Genomic DNA, 26,864 nt, shown 5'->3' with positions numbered 1-26,864 from the left:
GTATCCAATTTGTAAATACCTGCTGTAATGTAGTGTAAAATTGTTATTTTGGCGTCGGGAAACACCCCAGTAATTTTCTCTTGTCAGTTCCCCTGCCTGGTAATTTCCACATTGCTGTTCAAAAGCGTTTAAAAAATGGAAAAATCCTCATTGTAACTGGCTGGTATGATCATGCTTTGTATACATAAACTGTTAACTTAATTCTCAGAGAAAAAATGCAAATTCCCGAACTCATCAGAATCAAGTGGCGGGAGTTATGCGGATTCAAAAACAGATAAACTTCTATTTCTCTGCAATATTATGCAATCGATGTTGACCCAATATACAAACGCGATGTATTTTTTTACTCTTACTTTAAATATTCGACCTGCCCTACACGTATTAGCACTTAGTCAGTAAATCTTTTTTAGTTCTTTAATCTACCTCAAATGCCGGGATATTGTTCATTTTGATAGGAGCTGTTGGGTATTCCTGCCTGAAACTGAACTACTCTCCCCAGACTGAAGGCGTTCATCCGCATTCAGCATTTAGTGACCATGCTACACATTGTTGGAACAAACTTTGAGAAGATCTCAGGCTCGCCCCCATGCACTTTTATAAGAACGTTCTACTTGCGAATAGAAAATAATTCATTTTGAATGTGACTGATTTACAGTTTTAGATAAACTGCACTTTTGAAAGAATCTTCTACTCGTGAACAGAAAATAAGTCATATTGAATGTGACATTACAGTTAAAATGTTTTCCTAAATAAATAATTTGGACAATAAGACAAGAAAATTATTGTGAGGATTCCAGGGAATTCCAATCACAACTCAAGAGAGATTCTTCTGATTTGTTATACCAAATGACAAGGACAAAGACAAATTCAACAGCTCTTTTTACCTACTCACTTGTAAAGAGCCGAATCTACAAAAAGAGCCAAACTTTTTTATCACTACTTTCTGGTGGAGAAATACCAGTTATCGGTTTTGGCCTTTTCATAGGCTACGTTGCCTAGGGGACCTATTATGCTCCTTTTTATATAAATATATTTAGGTCTCTGAGGTCCCCAAAACATGTGTTTGAATTTTTTTGCTGAAAATACCACTTATGCATTCTAGACATTCTAACATACCTTTAAACCATCTCGGCTGTTTTTTGTGGGAGGAGCCACCATCCCAAGGCCCTGAGTTCTTTGAGCCAATGGCGTTTGAGCATGGCTTCCAGGTTTCCTTGTATTTACTTTGTAAAAGCGCACCAGGACTCTAGGATTCTGGGATTTTTTGTTTCATGTAAACGTCGGGAAATAAAATAAAATTAATAAATAAAACACACCATTTTTCTTGGTTTTGTTTGGAGAAACGCACAGTGGATCATGCGCCACAGCTTACAGTGCATGCTTGTTTTTGTTTTTGTTTTTTTCAGAAAGAAACACACAGAAGAATTATTAAAATTCTATAATTCTTTAATTCTTAATTTTTACATTTATATTTCCATCGTCTGCAGTTTCTTCTCGGACAGTTGGTATTAATTCATCCTTCTTTTAAAAGATTTGTTTGTTGAGCTACTCAGACGGGGAGCCAGTTCTAATTCTACCAAAGCCCAAGTAGGATTTCACTGTAAATGTGAAATGTGGGTCATTTAAGGACGATTGTGGGAGTCTCTGCCCACAGGTAGGGGTTTCAGGAGGGAGACGGAATCTTTCTGGTGGTGGTTTGGCAACATGGCAAGAGTTTTTCTTCATGAAGTTGAACAGAAAGACTTGCTGGCCACAAGTATAAATAATAGAGAAAATTGACTTTGCAGGAGGAATGCCTTCATCAGACAGATGGTTCCGATCTCTCTCCTGGTTGGCTCCCGAGCCCTGTGCGCCGATCCCCTCTGCAAGACAGACAAACATTAAGAAAGCTCCCTGTCCTGAGTTGGACCAATTGGTGGCCAATGGATTGATTGACTCGAGGCAGCTGGGCGGCGTGAGCCATGATGCCATCGGCAGCCACGGCTTGACCACGCCCATTGGTCCCCCACAATGATGTTTTTGGAAATAGGCAGCTCACAAAAAACGGAGGGAGGAGGGGTTGTCTTATTTTACAGTTTTTGGAAAACGGCCTTGTTAAAATCATACTTTATTTTTACACACAAAAGGACTTTGGCTGACATAGCCCTGTTGAAATACCGTATGGACTACACTCGACTCGGCTCGGCCGGTGGTTTTTAACCTTCAAAAAGAACAGCTTTAGAGAGGGATGGTGTATTAAAAATAGGTTAAGCCTATCGCTGCCATATTTTCTAAGAGAGTAATTTCGTTCCCTTTTGGTTTGTAGTGATTTGGAGCATGACCCTGACCTTTCGCTTCTCGGACAACACACACACACACACACACACACACACACACACACACACACACACACACACACACACACACACACACACACACACACACACACACACACACACACACAGGGAGCTTTACACCCCTGAAGATTGCTGTGCACTTCAGTGGAACTAAATCACAGTGAATGTACTTGTCTGTTCCACTGGCCCTTAACAGAATCCTGTGTGGCCACGCTGCTCACACTGTAAAGCAGCTCTCTGGACATGATTTAGCCTCACAAAGAGCACTTAAGACGGGAAGGACGGGTGTCACCTCGGCGATCGCAGCTCGACGCCACTAAACTCAGTAGACGCCCGCTCGGGATGAAACATCAAGAAACGTTAAGGGGAGACGGATTTTATCGGTTGATGGGGAAATGTGTTTGCTACAAGTAGGAGAAAGCATTGAACATTTGTATTCAAGTACCAATGCTACAGAAATTCCAGGGGAAGGTGTTGATTAAATGAATTAATGAAGTATGAATGAAAGTATTATGCTCGAAAAACAGCTTGAAACACCTATTATCCTTGCCTCCAGTCATAGCAGCGTTAAAGAAAAAAATAATAAATTCTCCACTTCTGGACTTAAAATTCAAGTCAAAGCTCAAATGGTAATCAGCATAATTAGCGAACTGTGACACTGAAATGAAATAAAAATTATCCGGTAAGTTAACTGGAGAGATGGAACATCGTTATAAATTATGATTTTGTGGATTTCTGTTGCTAAACTTGGCCTTTTTTTTACAATGAAATAATCCCAGGGCACACTACTACTATCCTGCTACCTAATAGAAACGTCACAAAAACGTCACAAACGAGTCGAAATATGCTTATTATTATGAAGGTCAATAGTTAGTGAAGCAAGACTCGAAAAGATTTGTTTGTTACGAATAAATCTTTGAAAAAAAGTCTGGAGTCACTCCAACAAAAGAGTGGGTGAGTGAGTCTGAAAGTGGAAATAATTATTGACAACTAAAATTTGAATTCTATTATAATTCATATTGAAAGTGACTAACAAAGTGATTAACATTACCCAGTGCTTAGGAAATAGATGTTGAAATGTCCCGCTGAAGGAGTAATCTAGTTTAAACAGAGCATGGGCTGTGTAGTTAGAGTCTAACAATGGGGGAAACAAATTTAAGCCATTAGGGGTTACATGTGACTGAATCATGCCAATGAAAAGCCTTGTCTAAATGGAAAACAGTCACCGTATGAGGTGAAACCGGGATAAAAGCAAGTGCTCAGTCAATGACGGCACTAAATTAATTAACAGCCCACTGTAGATAATTGATCAACTACATTCAACAGTTTTCTGCTCAGAGGCTTCTCAATTATTGGGTACAAACCCTTAGTTCCCCAGAGGGAATTGATGGTTGTTTTTAGCGTTAGTTTACCCTTCTGATACTCTTAAATCACCTGATTAAGTCACATTATGTGCGCCGTGTGAGAATACATGGTCGCTATTGAAGGTCCAAAATAACAAGCTGGTTGTTATTCTGGAAGGGGCTTAAGACTGTTTGATGGAGGAACACTCCCTCCAAGCTTTGTTGTCCCTCCGGCTGCACTTTCAAGGAAGAGGAGGTTATAAATTATCTAATATCTTTAGATCTCTGGTATCGCAACCACATTCTTCAGCTTTCTTCAACATTTAGACTCACGAAAAAATCACCAATGTAACTCAGAGATCATTTAGACCTTAAAGGAAGAAAGTATTTTATGACTCCCAATTATCGCAAAAGTTGGTTGTAATACCAGAGTTTTCCTTTAAGTCACATACAAAGACTGTCCCAGACTTTCCAAACACAAACCAAATGAGGCTAAATGACCTGGGTTGGTTGACTTCACAAAAAAAGGTTCGGAACTAGTTAATTCAACCAAATACATTTTCATATACAAGGAATAAAGGTTACAGAAAGTATGCATAAAAAGCTAAAAAATAAAATAAAACAAAAATGAAATAAAATAAAATAGCCAAATTTACTCAAATTGTCAAAAAGGAAACAGAACAGTAACAGCCAAAAACATTAACAACAGAATATACAAATTGTGAAAATGCACACAATGCAAAGTGCACAGATCAGTAGACACATAAAACATATGTATCTTAATACATCTTTTGTATGTTCATCTTCTATTAGTCCTGAGAAAAGCTGGTTGACTTTGAGCCGTGAAAAGATGCCTTGGGAATGAGGATGGATGACACTTCCAGTATGCCGATGACACTCGAGCTCACGTCTGATTGAGAGGCCGCTGAAGACCCTGAGATCTTGAGAGCTGAGTGCCTTGTTTTGTTTTGAGCTCTGGGAAGACGTGTTGCTTAATCGAACTCAAACCTGCAGCCATTTGCAGCCAGTGATGTGAAGATATCTGCAAAGTGAGGCTCATTCATTGATTGACCTGTTTGATCGTTTTTTTTTCCTATTTTTGTCAGAATGCTTATTGTTGTCTTCACTGTCTGTTTGTCTGTCTGTCTGTATCCAGTTATATCTATCTATCCATCTATCTATCTATCTATCTATCTGACCATTCAAAATTAAAATGAATAGTTTTAAATTTGGGACTTTGGTGTCACATTTCTTATCTAGGAATCTCTATCTATTTGCACATAATATTATTTTTGATGATACCTAATTCCGAATGAAGTTGTTATTTGTTGAATCGAGTAAGCAGGGGTGGGTCAGGGAAAATCCCTGAGCATGAAATGGACAGCAAATACATACATGTACATGGAAGAAGACTAATTTCCTTTGTAAACATATTGCATTCCAAACCTTACGTGAAATTTATAAAATTAAGTCAAATGTGTTCTTATTTTAAAAACAAATTTGTTTTAGGTCCTTTTGTTTTCCATCTGCAGGACAAACAATGTCTTGAGTGGGCACACATTTCATTTAGGACGCAGCATTTAAGTGATGAATGTGTGAGTTGTCAAATCTGTAGATTTGCCTGTACCACTTAACATTCAAATTTATTTGCACAAGATGAATATATTGTGACAGAGTTATTCCTCGTTAAGGGCAAATATCCCTCAATTATTGAACTCCTTTGCAAATTATACTCTTTGGGGCGAATTCACTAATAATGGATTGCGGCCGCTGATAACACAATGACTTGCGCATCAATTGCACCTGCTATCTGCGGCGTCTCAGCATCAGATTCACAAAAGATGTTGCGCTAACCATATGACAACAAAAACACAGCCATAAAGTTTTGCTGCTGAGTGTTTCCCCTTGGTTTGCATCTGATCGCAATTATCCAAGTGGCAAAGTAAAAATGGTGGGTTTGCTCCAAGAACACAGTAGACAGAGAACACAGAGAAAAATGTAATAAAAAAATGTAAAAGATACAAGTCTTGACTGAAGAGGTGGAGGGGCATTCCACAAGACTTCATGCAAGGAACGTAAACGTGTCAGAGATATACCATATTTTGGATTTACTATCCCAGTCTGTTAGTACTTTCAATGAACACCTTCAGATTATAAAAGAAGATGGCACGATTTTAAGTGGAGGACAAAATAACAAATACCACAGAATGGCTCACAAACTTCTCAAACGGGACATCCCTTATTAATGTGCTTCAACACCAACACTCTGAAGATGTTAATAATTGTCACTCTAATTGCCTGTGGCTATTAGCTTTTGTGTTTTTGAATTAGACTTTTCTGCAATGAGGCTAATTCTAGCATAGATATGGGAATAATACCAAATTTAAATACGTGCAAATAGAACTGGAGCACCGAGATTCTTGGCTTGGGGCTTTGTGAATTACATGTTTGTTTTTTGTCTTATTTGTGTAGGTTTAGTGGCCACAAAAGCCACACAATCCTTTTGTGAATTTACCCCTGAGTGTACTTATAGCATTGTACAAGTTGCCTCCGAAGTGATTTTTAACTTCAGCCTCATTTTCCAATCATTGGGAGTCAACCCAAGGTGATCGGCACTAGAATATTTTGAATTGATCCAATATTGACGGAAAAGCTTCAGTCGACTTGGGCCTTGAATTGACTCCCAGTGATTGAAAATTACTGTATATTTTGGGTTGAGAAATAGCTTTTTTACTTAACGTCTGAAGGTTAAGAGGCAAAGTACATGTATTTGTTTTCTGCTCTACAAATCGTGTAGTAAAATATCAATTTTGCCAAATGCCAGCCCACTTTTTTCGCATTCATTTTCTCAGTAATTGTTTTTTGTTTGCCAGTAGAGAGTTTGTGAGGAGTGACTCCCAAATGCTGAGTCATTTAAAAGATTAGTTTGCTACGAACAAATTGTTTCAGAGTCTTGCATCACTGTTGAGCAGGGCTGTATAACCAGGTTTCTAACATCAGAGAAGTTAGTTTCTCGGCTAACCTGTGTTCAGACATCTGTTCCTGACAGGATAAACGTATTGATTTAGCATTCATAGATCATGCCACAAATAAATAATTTATGAATTAGGTTTATTTTCTGGGGTTTGAATAAAACCCTTCGGATCTATTCATGAACAGTTTTAGTGTATATTAATTTGCGTTTTGATCATCCAAATGTTTCTGCCCCCAGAATGGCCGTCGTTCTTGTAGGAGTTCGGCACAGCACATGATTTTTTTTTTTCTTTCAATCAAGGGACCGCAGTGCATGAAAGTTGAAAATCCACAACCATAAAAACTCTCATGATTGTCTGGAAGCCTTACTTTTAAGAAAATATCATTTTGATCTCCAAAAATATCTGAAACTTCTCACTTCTCCGATGGCCCCCCAGTGAAGGCGACCAGGTGCCGTGAGGCCCCCACGAACAGCAACGTTTTGTATTGTTCCAAAGAATTTATTTCTTTCACAGAGAATGAAATAATCGCCCCCTATAATAATCCCACCCTCAGTAGGGTCGGTTTTCCTCCCATCCAGCTCCAAGTTCTAATGAGAATGAAAAATCAGAGCTAAAAATACTCGAACAAATTAGCTGCATAGTTACCGCCAATGCAAAGCCTGTGACCCGCTCAGTCAGTCCATGGTCTTGGTCTTCATTTATCTCTGCAAAGAACACGTACTACAATTGAGAGTGCTGTACTTTAGTGATGCAAGACTTGCAAGGGATTTGTTGGTATTGAACAAATTATTTAATCATTTGACTCAGTCGGGAGTCACTCTGGCAAAAGAGCTATTCGTCCATTCCATTAATATTTACTAAGTCTCAACTGTTGATGGGCTGCGAATCACGCCTGCGCCTTAAGCTCCACAATGCACCCAATAACATTTACATTAAATTTACATTTAGTCATTTAGCAGACGCTAAGTAATTGTAAGTTAGGAGAGGAGGTGCTCTCTGAAGAGCTGGGTATTCAAGTGCTTCTTAAAGACAGAGAGGGAGAACCCTGCTCTGGGGGTTTTTGGCAGCTCGTTCCACCAACGTCGAACTACAAATGAGAATAGCCTGGATTGCCTTCGTTGTGCAGCCGGCAGAGCCAGGCGACGCTCATTTGACGAACGCAGCATCCAGGGGGTAACTGGTGCTCTTACAAGAGCATTTAAGTAAGTGGGAGCATTCCCAACATTCACTCTGTAGGCCAGCATCAGAGACTTGAGCTTGATGTGAGCGGCTACAGGTAACCAGCGGACCTCGATAAGCAGCGGAGTAACGTATGCCCTCTTTGGCTGGTTGAACACCAGTTGCATCGCCCCGTTTTGTATCATCTGCAGTGTCTTCACTGCACAAGCCGGCAAGCCTGTTAAGAGAGCGTTGCAGTAGTCGAGACGGGAAATCACCAAGGTTTGTACCAGCAGTTGAGTGGCATAATGGGTCAGGTACGGCCTGACTTTTCGGATGTTGAATAGTGCGAAGCGGCACGACCGAGAGACAGCGGCAACATGGTCTGAGAATGTCAGTTGGTCATTGATAATGAGACCTAGATTCTTTGCAGCCTTGGTAGGAGCAAGAGATACAGAGTCAATTTTGATATCAATGTTGTGATAAATACCTTGTTTGGCCGGGAAGACCAACAGTTTCCGTTTTTGCGAGGAGTGAGACTGGCCGAAAGTCTTCCACTGTGGGATTGAGGGAAGGTTTTTTGAGCAGTGGTGAGACCCTAGCCACTTTGAAAGCAGAGGGGAACGTGCCAGAAGTAAGGGAAGAATTAATCAAATGTGTGATTGGGGTGACAGTCAGTGATATGGATTAAAGGAGGTTAGATGGGATCGGATCTAGCGGCCAGGTAGTAGGACGGCTACATGTTAGTAGTTAAGATACCTCACTTTCAGCGAGAGGGGTAAAAACAGGGAACAGTGAGCCTTGAGCCGGAGTAGACAGGTTGTGAGTTAGTTGTTTGGAGGATTGGCTGCTGATAGCTGCCACTTTGTCAGTAAAAAAGGAGGCAAAGCTATCAGCAGTGAAGTTAGTAGCTGGAGGAGGTGGTGGAGGGTAGAACAGAGACTTAAAGGTGCAGAATAACTTGCGTGTGTCCGTGGCACCATTGATCCTGTCGTTGAAGAAAGCCTTCTTAGCAGCAGTGATGCTGGAAGAGAAGGAGGACTGGTAGCGTGCAAGATCTTCAGTCACTTCGGATTTGTGCCAGAGGTTGTCACTCAGCCACGGGTGTAACTGGGTTGATCGAGCAGGTCTGGTGGACAGTGGACACAGGCTCTCCAGACATGAGCTCAAGGTAGAGCAGAGAGAATCTGTGGCATTATTAACCTGTAGAGAGAAGAAAGTGCCATGAGGCAGAAGAGAAGAGGAGAGCACAGAGGAGAAGTGGGTGGGAGACAGGTTGCGGAGATTGTGGCGGATGGAAACCATGGGTGGGGAGGTAGAGGGTTGAATCTGAACATTGAAGCGGATGAAGAAGTGATCTGAGAGATGGAGAGGGGTGACCATTAGGTTGTCTGTGGTGCAGCTCCGAGCAAGAATGAGATCAAGCTCTTTGCCAGCCTTGTGAGTCGGTGGAGTCGGGACCTGTCTTAGGTCGAATGAGCGAACCAAAGACAGGATGTAAACCGAGCTCGCACTGTCCAAGTGGATGTTAATGTCACTGAGGATGAGCATGGGACACTCATGCTCAGGAATTGATGACAGCAGGGTGTCAAGCTCACGTAGGAAGTCACCTAGTTGTCCTGGTGGACGGTAGATGACGACCACATAGGCTTTCACTGGAGCAGTCACCAAGACGGCGTGATACTCAAAGGAGACAAAGTTGTTTAAAGGCAGCAGTGGATTAAATTTCCATGTGTTGGAAATTAGCAGGCCAGTCCCACCACCACGGCCAGATGGTCGGGAGGTGTGGGAGAATGAGTAGTTTGTGGAAAGCGCAGCCGGGGTTGCACTATTTTCTCAGTGAGTCTCAGTGAGAGCAAGGAGCTCCAAGGAGAGGTGGTTAGCATAACCAGAAATAATGTCTGCCTCGTTAACTGCAGATCGACAGTTCCACAAGCCAAAAGAGAAGGAGGTCTTTGCAGATGATGTTTGCTGCAGAGACCTGAGGTGACCCAGATTGCATCGGCATTTGTTATAACGAGGCTTTCTGTGTGACCTTGAAATTACAGAAATGTGGTAGTTGCACATTGTGTATGAGGTGACAAAAACAAGACAGGTTTGCCTTGTTCGGTGTCCTTGCTTTGGTGGACTTGCACAGGTAGACATGCAAGTCTTTACCAAATACCGTCTTCACACGAGAAACGGCTGCACACGGGGCTGACGCTTTAGTAACAGCCCCGTGAATGTAGCATGACCGCTGATTGAAGACGGCTGTTCTCGTGCTCGGGCTGATTGCACCCGGCTGAAGGCACGCCCACACAAAGACAAGGACTTACCGATTTGGGGGAGTGTCTAAAAGTCACACTCTTTGTTGATGGCTAAGCAATTTACAGTGATGGGTTCAGAATGAAACCAGCAGTCCTAAGTTACAACAGTACAATACTAGATAACAGATACAGAGCAGTAAATACACTTACACAACAGTCTTGGCACTGTAGTTTGTCTGCCTGTCTGCCAAAGTTTCAGTTCAGAGTGAATCTTCCGCTCACAAACTCAAAAATAATTTTTGCAAATTTTATTTATGTGAAAAACAGGTCAAGGCATGTGGCATGAATTATTTTTTTTTATGTGACTGAAGGTAATTTACACTTTTCATTGCAAAATGATTTATTCCGATGGAATTTCATTCACAACTCAGAGCCAAAGTCAGAAAAAAATGAACAAATCTTTCTTACTAGGTCGCTCATTAAAGAGCCGAATCTCCCAAAAAACGCGGAACTTTTAATCACTAACACTCTTTACTCTACACTAACAGACAGTAATGTCTTAAACCATGGTCAGAATGCGATAGAAAAAAAAGAAAATATGCACTTATCAACAAGAGATTTACAGAAACGCATTGCTACAAAACACAAAAAAGTCTGAAAGTTTAACTAATCATTGTATTGAGCTGCTCATCAAGAGCTGGTGGTCGTACAGTACGTTCGTCTCTGCAAAGAAGAAGCAGAGCTATACGCAGTATAAGAAGCTAGAGCTATACACTTTCTTTGTTTTTCATCTATCCTTCATTGGTTAAGAAAAACTACTGGAAGCTGGCACACACTCACCAGTCTATATCTCCAGAGGTGAGCTCATTTTTAAATCGGGAGGTGAGAAACTTTTCCACTAATTGAGACCCGTGGTTGGATTCTCCTCCAGGCTCCGGTACAGTGTCTGCGGTTCAGTGGCCAATAAGGTGCGCCCTGTGATTTACAAGGAGGTGGTATTTTAAAAGCGAATGCAAATAGTATCCTGAGGTTACGTGAATTAATCTCCCGTCTTGCCTATTGACCGATTCCTAGAAAATACACGGCCCACATCCAAAACTAATTTTGCCCCCCATCCCCCTATTTTTTGTTTGAGAGGACATGGTGATAAGGGTAAGATAAGGTGATAAGAGTTTTTGCACGTAGCTGTCAAAGTGAAAATTGTGACGGGTTTTAGCTGGGAAATAAGTGTGGACAAGGGGAATGCGTTATTTTTCTTTTAGTTTCCAAAGTCTCTGCACGTCATTACTTAAACGCTAAACGGAGGACGGATGGAAATGACATTCCTGAACACAACAATGGACATCAGGCAGAGTGCGAATTAGACAATGATAATTGGGGGCGTCAACGTTTTTCCCCAGCGGGGGGGTCGTGACTGAGAAAGTGTCACGGTTGCACAGTCGGCTTTTCTTGTTTCATTCAATTTGAAAACAGAGAAAACTAAATACATCTACAATAAAACTACATTCTGTTTTTTATTTGCTTTGTTTGGAAAAAAAGATCGCTCTGATCTGAGCTGTGGATCGCGCCCTCCACTGCAGAGCAGCTCCCACTGGAGCTGGTCCAGCTTGCCTGGGTCCGCTGCGGAGCACGATGCTCAGCATAATGGTATGGTCAACTTTAAGGGGTGTCTGAAATCGTATTACAAGATTCTTCCAGGCATGAATGTTTGAAATATATGAATATAATCGTAATGTTTACGATTACAGGTAAGAAGGATATATGTTTGGACACCCCCGACCTGTTGTTTTCTCCTCTTTTGGGGTCGTCCAAGTCTTAATTAGGGGGTTCAGACCTCCCAATCCATCCTGTAATCGGAAGTATGCTGTCAGGATTGATAACATCAATACCACGCTACAGGAACTCAGCCTTGAAACTTAAGCCTGGACACTTTACATCAGATATTTTTCTATTTTCCCCATTGTTTCCCCCTCAAGGCCAATTCAGTTATTTGCTGGAAGGTATGCTAAATACAGATAGGCTTATTTTAGGGTGGAGTCAAGGCTGCACTGACCGCCGGTGCGGAAACTTTAGCACCGCGTGCAGGCAGATAGTGGGCGTGCAAGCAGGTACACACACACACACACACAAACACAAACACACACACACACACACACACACACACACACACACACACACACACACACACACACACACACACACACACACACACACAAACACACACACCAACACAGTATATACATATGCACAGGCCATAAACAATATAAGTGATACAGGATAACATTTTATATATATATATATATATATATATATATAATATCTTTATATTCTGAAAAAAGCATCTACGTTCTCATTAAACAGTTTTATCTCTCGCCACATCATCCCCCTGTAACCTCTTTGCCAGAGACGGCTGCCCTGGGAAGTCCATTAAGGATGCGGGGCGGTGGCAGTCTGCTGGGTAAGGACTCTCTGAGGTATTGGAACACGCGCCCGAGCCCGCCGTCCTGTCCTGGGGGCCGCTGATAAAAATGCATGAGGTCTGAGTTGCCCTCCACTTATCAAACTTAGAGCATTTGTCTCCCATGTGCTGAATCACAAGGGTGCTAACTCGAGTGTTTATCAACGCCGGATTTAGTGCACCCGCAGAAAGTCACATATTGGCTTCAACATAGCACTAAATCCTTTTATTAAGAAGGCCTCTCTGTTCGCACAATGTGTTATGGCGAGGGGAGGTCTGTTCCTCAGTCCACATGTGAATTAGTGATGCAAGGCTGGCGAACGAGTCGTTCCAAGTGAACAACCTTAATTGCAAATGAGTGGCTCATAGTGAACAAATTGTTGATAGCAAACTACAAAGCGAACAAATCTGTGAAATGAAACGGGAGACACGAGTCACTTGCAAAAGAATAGTTTGTTAGTTTTGTTCATGACGCTGTAACTGCAGCAAGACACATTCACTGAGACTGGAACAATAAGAGCTGTGAGTTACGAGTGACACCTGCAGGGGGCAAGGCAGGGTCACCCTGATCGCTGGTCTCTTACAGACAGATATCTGTTCGCACAGGCAGTGCACAACAAGTAGCCCGGCAAAAATTTAACAAATCCTTTAAAAGAGTCACCTAACTGTTTCATGAGTTGAGTGAACCTTTCATGGCTAGTCTGAAGTTTCACGTTCTATATCTATATCTATATCTATAGCTTTCCGGCGATGTTTGTGTTTGTTGCAGTGGTTTGATTCGGCCCGGGGCCAGGGAATAAGAAAGGGTAGGCAGGCGTACACTGTCATGTATTGTATTGATAACTTCAAACAAAACGTGCCACATGGGCCAAAAGGGAAAACAGAAAGGCTCATTGGCAAATAACAGAAATGTCCACATGTATCAACATATACATAAGTCCAGGGCTTAGTCATGTGGCTGTGGGTTTTGGTCTGCGCGGCGTCTCCGCCAGGCACCCATCTCCTTACTGCGGGGAAAACCAGGGCCTATGTGACTTCCTGGTCTGGGATCAGACGAATCAGGGGAGCATCTCCCTTGATTCACCCGACTTCCAGCAGCTGGGCGGCCCCGGGATGGGAGCCTGTACCGCCTGTCTGTAGCAACGGCTGGACCACGCTCCCTTGGTATGCCACAGTTTTGAAATCTGTCTGTTTCGTGACTAGAGAGTGTCCCCCACTTTCTCCAAATGTTTCAGTGTGGGACTCTTCAAAGTGACCACGGCCATCTAATGCATCATACATTTACAGTAACAATCTCCAATTAACTGAAGTCCATTATGTGAAATGAATGACCTACGGGGACAGAGATCAAACCATCCTTCGGAGGGTGACACGGCGCTCCCAGGTCTTTGAAGTGAGTTGAAAGGCCATTAATGGCATTTCTCAGCTCTTCTTTCAGTAGGAGAGTTTGTCCTAAAATGAACTACTTTTTCCTATAAGGAATTTCATGACATGACTTTTTGTTGTGAAGCAGAAACACAGCAATGGGATACCACACACAAAATATCACTTAGACGGGATGCAGTTGAAAAACCGGAATTATACTGCCCAGCTTTACACTTAAAAATCTAAAGACAATCTTACCCAGTCTACATTTTTGAAAAATAAACAATAGACCTTTTTTTCATTACCTTTGAGATGGGTTGACTGGCCTAGAATTATGTGTCTAAGATTCAGCTGGCTTTGTGAAAATATGTAATCATCTTCTGAATGAAAGTATCAAATTCTAAAGATTCCTTTGAGTGAAATCGATAACATTTTGAAGAGAACAGCATGTCTTTTGGTGCTCTCAGCTGTGAAAGAGAAAATTGCAAGATATCTTGCCCATCCTCAGATTTTATGTAAGTTTTAAACTGTTTTTCAAAGCTATAAGAAAATATTTTCCTTTCCTTTTTCCTTTCCTTTCCGGAAAATTTCTCAACCAACTGAAATTGGGATTTAAAAAAAATTGTAATTATTATTCATAATCGTTATATAATTTTAATTGAAATTGATTTAATGGTGTGTAGTACAATTAATCCAATGATTATCCTCCTGGTCATTGTTTCATATTCGGTAACATATAATACTCACATTCATATTTCCTCTCATATTCACAGTTCTCTGCCGGCAGCAAACGGTATTCACAGCAAGGAAATAGTCTCTTGTTGAATTTCTCTTAAAATTAGGAAATCACCGGTTTTAAATATTTATATATATTTATTTATGTATATGCATTTATATACAAATGTATATTTTATAGGAATACTGCAGATATTGAGGACATAAAAAAAACAAATAATATACAAATAAATAAAATAAAAAATAATAAATCATAATGTCGAAAATGTTATTTTGTTGTATCTAAAACAGCATTTTATAACCTTATATAAGCCTTATAATCACGGTGACTACGTAACCTGTGCAGTATACTGCAAAGGGTTTAGATCTGCAGTAAGCTTACACTGAAAGTAGCTGATAAGGAAAACTTCAAATGAGTATGTAATGAGTATTGTTGGACAAAGAGAATGATAACGACTGGCAACCCGCTGATAGACCTACTACATGTGGAGGAAAAAAAATACACTTAATGAAGCGGCTCTGCTGCTAAACAATTAATGCGGGGGCTTTATTAAACTTTATTAAATATGCAACAAAAAAAAATCTATTACGTCCCGGCTCGAAGATAACAGCCATTCTGCAAAGTGTTAAAAATGTCGGACTCCATTTGAGGCTCGTTTGCGGAGCCTCTTCCATTAAGGATACATTAGCACTGCAGGCACTGTTGAAGGGCATCAGAGGCAGAGAGAGCACTCTCCTAAATATTAAAGATGGCTTCACTGAAGGGGAAAAATATGTGTCGTCAGCAGGCTGAGGAATTAACCCTATGTAAATTTCATCACTAAATGACAAAGCAGAGATCAAAATGTCGGGGGGCATGGGACAAAGCAGCGCCGCCTGCCATATCTGATTTAAACCCAGTCGGATGTCCGATGATTATTTAATGAATGTCGGCCCGTCCGCCTGCTGGGAATTCTTAATGCTATTCAGGCGGGCAGGGGGTTTGTTTCATTCAATTTTTGTAATTCCACAGCATGCTGTGCACTGACTACATATTTTAATTGATGATTTATCAAAGCTTCTAAGTGTGTTCACAGACAACACAATGTTTACCAAGGCGCAGGTCTATGCTGGTATTGCCAGTGCACAGCCTGTTGTGGAATTAGCGATTGTATCCCCCCTTGGAGGCGCCCTTGGTCGAGCTTACCCGATGATCTGGGTTCACGAAAATGAGCAGTGTCCCGCGTTACATATGTTAAAGATTTGCGATTGTTCATGATAATGCAAATCCTTATCACTAATAGGCTCAATGCGGCGCTAGGCTGATTTCTGGCTACCCATAGTGTCATTGCCATACTTTCTTTCGGCATTCAATCAATATCCATATTCATATCAATATAATAATAATAGTAATAATAATAATCATCATCATCGTCATCATCATCATCATCATCATCATCATCATCATCATCATCATCATCATTATCATCATCATCATCATCATCATAAGAAAAATAACAATAAATATTAATTAGATACATAATAATAATAATAACTATAAATACATTATAATAACAACAATCTTCATTAGCATAGTACCTTTCAAACATAACGTTCACAACAAAAAAACTCAAAGTGCTTTAGACAATAGTGAAAATAAAGATAATAATAATAATGACCTTTTTTGGTGCAGCACCTTTCAAACATAAGGTGACTCAAAGTGCTTCACATTAATAGAAGGCATTCAAATAGTATTAATAAAAGGCAAACAAGCAACATACATTTAATAAAAAATAAGTAAATATTATACTCAATTTTAGTTTGAGGCCACCAATTTGAACCTTGAAAGGATCACAATCATTCATCAGTGACAGAGGAATCATTCAATCATTATTTCTCATTTTCAGCACTTTATCTCAAACCATTTTCAAATCATTCTCAATATAATCCCGAATATATATTCGGGCCCTTTTTCAATGGATTCACTATCATTCCTTGGTGAATGGTTTCTCTTGAGTTATTGGTCTTTAATTCACTTATTTCTTAAGTGGGTCTCAAAGAAATTCCCTCACCACACTTTATGTCACTTTCTGCACAAATTCCTCAGGTGGATACTGTTTCCATCGCAGTTTCCTAATTAACATGTAGGTTCTTATTTAGCACTGGGACATTCTTTGATTCATTAGTGTTTAAGTAAATGTGCTTGATCATAATCAGATAACTGTATGATAAATGTATGCCTGGTGATATATGATTTATTAAGTGCTATTTATAATACCCTCACACTGGTCACAATTAATGTTATGTTGAATTTATGGGTAAAATTATGTTTTGTAATTGATGCTAGCATATGAAAAAATGATAAATTAACAGAATATTAAAGAGGCGATGGCGGCTTACCTGTGGGGTGGTACATCATTTTTAAAGCTGAGTTAATATGCTCCTTTCACTCAAGTAAATATAAGTCTCTGAGGGCCCCAAAACATGGTTTTTAAGGTTTTTTGATTAAAAAAGACACCACTCAATTTATGCATTCCAGCCTTTCTAACATACGTCCAATCCACCCTGTCTGAAAACAGGCTGTTTCAGTTGGCGGGGCCACCCTCTTGAGGTCACGATGATGAGAGCTAAATGTGTTTAAACACAAGTTACTAGTTCTGTGAGCCAAAGGTGTTTGAGCAAGGCTTCCTGGTTTGGTTCTATTAAGTCCGTAACTTTCATTGATTTAACCTTATCAGTCCACCAAAATCTGTTTCTGAACAAATTTGAGGCTAGGAATAAACAATCCAATTGCTGAATCTTCACTCATATTAGATATACAAGGCCTAATTTAAAAGTTTCTTCCGACTTTGGTTGTCGTGCTTCAAGCTTGTAAGACAAGGACACCGCGGGACTCTCGCACAACGGGATTTTTTTGGTTTCATGTAAACGTAGGAAAATGAAATAAAATAATGGAAGCCTGAGCATTTTGTTCACAGCAATTATTTTGTTTACCTCATTAACTGACACTTTGGCCACGTATAATATGAACATTGTACATTGTAACATTATATATGACAGAAAATAAGGAAAAGCATAAGAGGTCCCCTTTAATCCGTTTGTAATTAATCATTTTGTCAAATATTATTTTATTAAAATGTTCAAGCTAAATACGCTTGTTACAGATTACCTACAGATTATCTACTCTACTTTTTTTTATCAATTAATTCATCACTCCATCTTGCTAGTAATGATACACTGTATATTTTATAAATTAAAGTCTAAGTATCTAATAATAAACTAAACGCCTATTGACGCCTATTATAGTATTCACCCTGGAATCATAGTAAAGCTTTATTTATTTGAAGTGTACCATTGAATGGCATCCATCAGCCGTCAAACAATATATTGTTATTAATTTATATATATATATATATATATATATATATATATATATATATATATATATATATATATATATATATATCAAATACTCATATCAAATACATATTGTAGTGTGTTGGGAAATAGAAGGGGGCGGAGATTTCCCAGCATGCTTTGTTTGTATGTTTTGGGGTTGTTGGGGAAGGGGATTGTTTTATGTGATGTTCATTGTTAAGTAATGTTAATTGTTATGCCGTTGTTATTGTTAGTTAGCCATGTTACATGTGTTTTGATGGATTGTTATTACTTTTATGTGTTAAGATTGTTGCACCAGGAGTGACTCGCTTGAACGACAAGAACGACTCGACTGGCGAACTGTCGAGAGAGCGCTACAGCATCGGTTTGGTTGCCGCATCTACGCCAACAACGCACGGGACAAGCTGGTCAACTGTCAGAGGAAAGAAAGAGAGAGCCTGGGCGCCTACATCGCGGACCTCTGTCTGTATGTGCGACAGGGATACTCAACATTTGACGGCGCGGCGCAGGAAGAGCTCACGCTTCAAGCTTTCGTTCGGGGTCTCCAGCCAGAGCAGCTCAGAGAACATACGCCTGCACGCCCCAAGATCATTGGTCGAGGCGCTAGCAGAAGCTGAACGGGTTGAACATGTGCTGGTTACGAGTGATAATTTCCCCAGCACAAAGCATCAAGTGCGCCAAGCAGCCAGTGTTAAACTAGAGCAGGGTGGCACAGCGGAGGAACTGCCACCTGTATGAAGCTCCTCCTCAACCAGAGCACACCTGAGGCTCGGACGTCCGGGTCGGGCTCAGAGGCTGTATCTGGACTGTATCCTGAACGGTACACTATGCAGAGCCCTGGTGGACACTGGTTCCACCATTTCCATCAGGACACTGCCGGGACACTGCCAGGCACAACGAACCTGAGACCGCGAGGCTGAGGGCCCACCAAGCACCAAGCAATGCAGGGAAAGAGAGCCCTTCAAGTGACTGTTGCTAACCATGATGTTGGCCACGAGTTATGGTTGGCCAACATACAAGACGTCTGCATTATTGGGCTGGACTTGTTGATCAAGTGGGGGGCTGTGGGGGATGTGCCCAGAGCCACACTGTACTTGGGTACTGAAGCCATAGCACTCCACACCATTGGTGAGGATGGACTATGCGCGCTTCGCTGCATGAGCCCATCGCATCGCCGACAGAGGTGGAGCAAAACGCACCACCCAGCAGACCTGTTCCAGCATCCTCATCGTAAAGGGCCCTGCCGCCTCAACAGCTGTCGATGGAGACCTGGCGAGCCATCGAAGATCTGTACCACAGAAGCTGTGAAGGACTGGATGCAGGCCAGAGAGGTCAGCTGAAAGACTTGCTGGACCTGTCTGCTGCCATCTTTGCGGCCAGAGACGAGGACTGCATGCACACCAACTTGGTACAGCATGACATTGAGACCAGTAACGCACGCCCCATCTGCCTCCACCCTCGTCGCCTGCCATACGCCAAGCAAGCTGCAGCGGAGCAGAAAATCAAAGAGATGGTGAAAGCCGGCATTATTGCGCCGGTGGTCCTGGTCGGGAAAAAGGACAGCACGTGGTAGTTCTGCGTGGACTACCGCCTGCTCAACGAGGTCACCCGCAAAGACTCTTACCCGCTACCTCGCGTTGATGACGCCCTTGAATGCATCGCTGGTTCCCGCTGGTTCAGCCCCCTCGACCTGCGCAGCGGCTACTGGCAAGTGGAACTGGTGCCAGAGGCACGCTCAAAGACCACCTTTTCCATCGGCCAGGGACTGTGGCAGTTCAAAGTAATGCCATTGGTCTTTGCAACGCTCCAGCCACCTCCTCGCTGGCATCCCCCGGGACTGCTGTGTCGTCTATCTGGATGACCGATGCTCCAACTTCATCCAAAGAAGTGCCAGCTGTTTCGACGGGAGACGTTGTTCCTGGGCCATGTCATCAGTGCGGCTGGAGTTTCGACTGACCCAGCAAAGGTAGCAACGGTGAAAGACTGGCCTGTTCCTTGCAACGTTAAAAAGCTATGAAGTTTCCTGGGGCTGGCCTACTAATACCGACAGTTCGTGAAAGACTTTGCCACCATTGCGCCGTCGCGACGGCCCTGTCAGGAGCCAGAGTGCCGGCACTGTCGACGCGTCGAGGGACTAGATGCAGCGACTTTGAAGGTGGCAGCTCTACGGGACCGCAGAGTGGATGACGATGGTTCCCAGGAGCCCCCCAGCATGAACGACAACCACAGCGTTGGGAAAATTGACCCAGAACAACTCAAACACGAGAAGAGCCAAGACGCTGTCCTTCCGAGTCAAACACAGTATCAAACAGAATGCTGCAATCAGGTAAAATAAAAATAAATATAAAGTAAAAAAATGGTTACAACAATAATGGATTAGTTCACATAAGTCCAGAAAAGAAAAGTAGGAACGTATGTAGGTAGGTAGAAGATAGGTATGTAGGAGGTAACGTAGGAAGGTAGGTAATTAGGTAGTTAGGTGGGAACCTAAAAATAACAAACTGGAAAGAATAATCCTCTTAAATTAAATATGTATACACACACACATAAATGAATATACAAACGTTTGTATGCACCACCATGTCCCCTGCAATGGAAGCCAATTACTGTGATATGCAGGAGAGTATAAATAGTTTCTGTGAGTAGCCCCCCTGTCGGGTTGATCTGAGGGGGCTTGACCGTTCTGCAGGGGGTCCAGAAGTTCTGAAACAGCCATGAGGTGCAGGCATGCAGAGCTTTAATTTCAGAGCCTTGTTTCCTGGTCTCTTTCTGAGACATTTTCATTTTTCGATATAACATTTGAACAAAGCTTTACCCTGCAATCGCGAATTAAAAGCGAAGACAGGAGTGCGAAGACAATCTTTTAACAGAAGATACTATCGCAATTACACAATAGGCCATCACGCACGCATTTATTTTGGTTATCTTTGTTATTGTTCGTTGATTTTTCTTTGGCGGCAGGATGTTAAATTACATTAATGACGACTCTACTGGCATCCTAATTGAATGTCTATGTTGGAAGTGAGAAGAAATCTCCTATGAAATTAAGTTTCACTAACCATGCAGTCTATTTACAGCTTCCCAAAGTCTTCCATTGTGACTAATCCAGATGTTCAGACTGTTGAGTGGTCCTGTTTAAGAGTCCTTCATTCTTATTTTAACACCAGCTATATTGTCAGAACGTTTCAGGGAGTCGCTAGCTTTATCAAAACCAAAATATAGTCAAACGGTCAGCTTTTGACGAAGTAAGTGAAAATTGACGTTGGTGCGAATGAAAACAGTGTGAATTATTTATTTTTTCCAGACACTTTTGTTCAGAGTGCTGTTTAAAATGTGTCGGCACTTTTGCACCTTCGTAACTGCCCAATAATAGCGTGATCTGTCTGAAGGTGGAGAAAGTAAAATGACCATATTTCTCAGGGGGTTTCAAAATACTGTTTCTCAGGAATCCCAGAATTGGACTGATTTCATGGTGTGTCACCTCAGATATGCCAATGGAGCGTGAAATTGACTGACTCAATGTGAAAAAATATATATCTATTGCTTTTGGTTTTCTCGTCCCGGTTCTCAAGACTTCTTGTGCCATCTCTAAAATGGACACACTAAACTGGCCTCTCTTTGCTAAAGCCGCTAAGTGAAAAACAAAATTGACGAAGACAAAAACTCCTTCATCTGACAATTCTATTGCTATAATTTGCAAAAAAATTTGATGCTCGATATGTATGTAATGTATGTTTATGTATACATAGATGTATAGATGTATCTATCTGTTTAACGACCGTTCGCGCTTACGACCGGCTCTCTGACAAGTCTGTATTGTACGCTGTTTACAATACTGCGGCGTCTCAGCGTCAAGCATCTCATCGCGCATCACCGTTCTCAGTCTCAGTCTCATTCCCTCCTTCTGTCAGTGTTCACTACACTAGCATTTCGCAATGGCCACGCTCTCTTACCGTGACATAACACGGGTCCTCACTTATCGACCAATTTGCTTAATGACCTGGTCCAAGGGACGGAACTCGGTCGTTAAGGTCATGAGGAGTACCTGTATAGTATAAAATGTTATATGGTTTAATTCACATATTAATCAATTCCTGTGGTCATCTTTACAGATGTATTAATTAAATAATGATAATTAAATCTGTTGACAAGTTTTCTTCTGCAACAGTTATTAAATATGCTGTTGGATATGGTAATATAAAAAAAACAAAGAACAAATGTTGGATTAAAGGATGAAAGGATATTACGTGTGATGTGAACATCCACACCTAAAATAAATAAATATGCTAATTAGGACCCGAAAAGCCGAGATTTGAAAAAAATAATACCTAAAGTCTCCCTGATAGTATTTATAGGACCTCTCATTGGCTATGTTTACACACTAATAACCAAATTATAACCCAAATTAATCATAAACGGGTTTTTTTTCCCAGCCAGATTAGCGTCTTTATCAGGTTGAACACAACCTGCTGGAAGCACCTTGCATTTCATATTAATCCTACATTTTGTTAGGCCATGCACACAAACCTTACCTCGCCCTACTCATGTTTTTTTTTTTTTTTAAATACGCAAATAATAATAATATGTCGAAAAGGTGTCAGCTGAAGGTGACCTGGATGCGACGGGGGATTATTTGTTTACGGAGATGACAACCTGAGGGCAGTCGAGTGTAACAGCCTGCTTTGGTTCATTATCGTCTCTGGCTGGAAGGGAACACAGAGGGATAATGTCGCATAGCACTGAGGAGCTCAGCGTGCATCTCAACCCAATGATGAAACATTCCCTGGTTTTTCTTTTATCTTATATGGAAAACGGTTATGGGATGCATAATATTGCATCATAACTCCCTTCCCAGCCTCCCTAGGTCATTAGAGAGAATAACACTGCTCCCTAACCTGAAAATACTTTAATCATATTATTACTGTTGTCTGATAGTGTGCTGCTTTTTATGTAACTGTTTTGTTAAAAGACCTACCAGCAAGTTAGTGTCACGTGACCAGCCCCGACTTTTAAGCTTGTATGCGGCTTCCTCGGGTTGCCGTGGAAACAATAATCAACCCTCTGGTTCCAAGTGACCTCCACAGACAGAACCACAAATAAGACCAGGTAACAACCAGGTAAGGTGGAACCCCAATAAGGGCATATATACATCACAGCTAGGGAAGATGGAACCCTTGTGATGGAAGTGGTGTACTCCAAACTATATCCATCACCCTTGATATTAAGTACCAGTTAATCTGCTTATAGTTTCTAATATGACCCCACATCCTGCACACCCTTATTGAAAAAACCTCATCTTGAGTCATAGGCTACGTTCACACTGCTTAGTGCTAAATTCGGATTTATTGCTCAAATCCGAATTTTTCGTCTGGCTGTTAACATTATTTTGTTAAATGTGGCCAATATCAGATTCCAGTGTGAAAGGGTCATGGTCCTGAACTGACCTGCATATGCAGAAGAAACAATGACGTCACTCGCACAATGTGCGTAAATTGAGCCCCGATCACTCCCTCAGAGGACACACACACACACACACACACACACGCACGCACGCACGCACATACACACACACACACACACACACACACACTTTTGGATCCGATGCTATTCATAAAATGCGACGAGCTTCGGTGTCCCCTTGCCGGGTTGGTCTATTTATCTATCTAATATTTATTTTCCTGCTGTATACGCTGCTTAAAGGTAGTGGTTGGCCGTGGTGCGTTTGTCGCATTCCAAGTTTATTCTCAAAACACAGGGGTACCTTAATTTTTGCGTCCTTGGTCCGTGAACATTTTCCCCTGCTCTAGAGTGACATAAATGACGCATAAATTCCGATTTGACTGTTCAGACTGAGAACAGACATGTATCCGATTTAGGACCAAAAATGTAAAAGTTGCCCAATTCTGAATTGAAAAGCTCAGATTCCATATGATTTGTGCTGGTCACACTGTCATGAAAAAAAACAGATCTGAGGTCACATAAGGGCAAAGAAATCCTATTTGGGCCACTTTGGCCTGCAGTGGGAACTTAGCCAGTAACAGTGAAATGTCCTCAATGGCTTGCCTGATAACGGTTCTCGCTGAATTGTAGTCACGCAGAAGTGTAACTCCTGAATATCACTACTTACTGCATATAAGTGCAGAATTAAAAATGTTACTGACAAGACTTTCTTTAATCAGAAATGCTTTTGTTTGTCCTTTTCAAATTGAATGAATTGGGTCACGGTTGATCTCCAAAGATATTTTTGGGCTCTTCAAGGACCCGAGTGTACGATTACTGGGATGGAAAATCTCTGTCCAAAGCACACAGGCACAGGAAACTTTAAGTGAAAGGCAGTATTTTGGTATTTTTGTTTGTTTCAGGAGAGGTTGAAAAGTCATCCTTGGTGGATTGGAATGCAACCATGGCAGACGGAGCTTTACACTGAGGCAAGGACTTAGTTTTAACCAGCAAGATGTCAATAAAAATAAGGCATGTCAAAAACAAACTGCTTGTCATGAAAAATACAGTTTTTGTGGATAGTGATAACAACCCAGTTGTTTTGATGAGATGCTAGACAGAATAAACATTACTGGACTTTGGGGGCTCAAAATTTTCCAATTACTTAATAAATGTCCATAATAATCAGGCATGATAGTTTACGCTCAAAGGCCCTTATTGTTAAAAAAATAAAAGTATGCTAAAATGCAACTAAAATTGACCCAGTTTAGTTAAATAGGTTGTAGCGGTTACTGGTGGTTACGTCGGGGTGCCAGTCGGAGTCTTTGTCTCACAATTTATAGTTTCGCCAGCAAAACCCTACAAAGGATCTGATATCACAACCAGCCCATTAGCTAGCGGTGCCGCACATTTCAACAACCACGCACAAGCAAATTAAGAAACACACAACAAAGCCACATTCAATGAACTCTGAGTGCTCATATATATATATATATGCCCTTGGATGGGAGGTGAAACCAAAGATATCCTTAGCGATTCAAAACCAGACTGGCACTCAGGGGTCCACTTAAATTTGGCATCCTTGCGCTTCAAGGCATGAAGTGGTTCAGCCAGCTGAAAGAAGTTCGGGATGAACCGATGGTACCAGCCAGCAATGCCAAGGAAGTGCTGGACGGCCTTAAGGTTAAAAGAGATGTTGACCTTGCAGCTCTCCCAATGTCATTTCCATCAGCCTCTGAAAGGTGGTGGGTGCATTTTTTAAAACAAAAGGCATGACCTTTAATTGGCAGAGACCAAAGGGACAGGTGGAGGCTGTTTTGACCCTGTTGTTCTCATCCTTCAGGCACTGCCAGTAACCACTGTTGGTGTCAATGGTGGAGAAAACCACAGAGCCAGCAAGGGAATCCAAAATGTCCTGTATAGTGGGCATATGGTAGGCATCTGTGTATCTGTGTAACTGCATTAAGTTTGATGTAATTCACAAAACCATCTTGGGATTGAGGGCCACAGACGATGCCCAAGCTCAAGATGAAGGTTCCATTATGTACATTTTTAGCATTTCCGCGACTAGCCCCAGTGGGTTTCACAGGAGAAACTCAGTAGGGTTTTTGTTTAATGGGAAGCTCATGGGGAAGAAAGTGTGTCAGAACACTGGTTGGGCCCAGTGGAGAGGTGCACACGTCTGTGTTCCTCTGTAGAAGGTCACAGAACAGGTCACTGACCCTTTCTGCCGCCATCCAACTGAGCCCGGTCCACTTCCTGGTGCAGTAGCTCTGCGTCCCAGCTGGAGAGGGTAGGGAGAGTGGTCCTCATGGGAACAATGGAAGAGAAAAAGGAATGCAGGCCCTCCCCAGTCCATTCCGTTAAGTTGTTTGTATCCTTTTCAAAGTAATGTTTTTTTTCTGTTGTTGCTCCTGAACCAGTACCAATTCTGTCCCACATCCATTTGCAGTCCACTGAGATTCATGAAGTTAAGTCCTAGGACTTAACGTTGGGAGGACAGCACTACCACTGGCAAGGTACAAGTATGATGCTGCAGTTCTGGTACCTCATACTGCCACCCCAAAGGCCATCTCTCCCCCCCGTCAGCCAAATACAGAGGTTTCCCCTCCTAGGTGGTTATGTTCTTGTCCCCCCCAATTGGAGCGCCACAACTCCTCATTCCTGCTCATAGCCTGACCCTTCACTGAGCCAATGCTTATTGGAACCAGTAGTTGGCAAGGGAGAGGTCTGGAAGGCGAGAAAGGGAAGGCTGTCTTCTCAGGCTGCTGATGGGACACTGCATGCATTGTTGGATTGCAGCTGGTGTATGGACCAGAGGGAGAGGTTGGTAGGTAGGCTTGGTATTTTTCTCTTTATTTGATGACATTTTTGGAAAATTGTGTGTTGAATGGTGTCCTTTCACCGCCAACAGAAGGTGTGAGCTAGTCTTGCCCTTGCAGGAATGAGAGTGGTTTGTGTTTGAGGTGGTGGTGGGTGTCACGACCGTCTGAGACTTGTTGGTGGGGGGAGGAATTTGCAAGGTGTCTCTTGCTGCAACTGCTTTGCTCTGTCCTTCTCTAGCTGCTGGCCGAGTCTCACCAGGGCATCCATTATTTGGACCCCACTGCTACTCAGCTGGCTCGCCAAAGAGGGGCGAATATTCTGTAAAATGAGCTGGATGACTTTTCAGTCGCTGATATCCAGTTTCCAACGGTGGCAGAGGGCTCAATACATGTAAGCAAAATCCCAGATGCATTCCTCCTCACTTGCACCCCTGTCCTGATCAGCTCTTCAAGTTCGTCCATATAATCCTCTGAGAGGAAGGCCAACAGAAACTTATGCTGGAAATCCATCCAGGTGAAGGTTTCCAACCTCACACATCCCACCTATCGTTAGCTGTGCCAAAAAGGACGTTGCGAAGGGTGGCAAGAAGCTTCTCATCCAAGAGA

Source organism: Zeus faber (assembly GCF_960531495.2).
Source record: "Zeus faber genome assembly, chromosome: 3".
Classification (NCBI taxonomy): Eukaryota; Metazoa; Chordata; class Actinopteri; order Zeiformes; family Zeidae; genus Zeus; species Zeus faber.
This window is presented reverse-complemented; position numbering follows the sequence as displayed.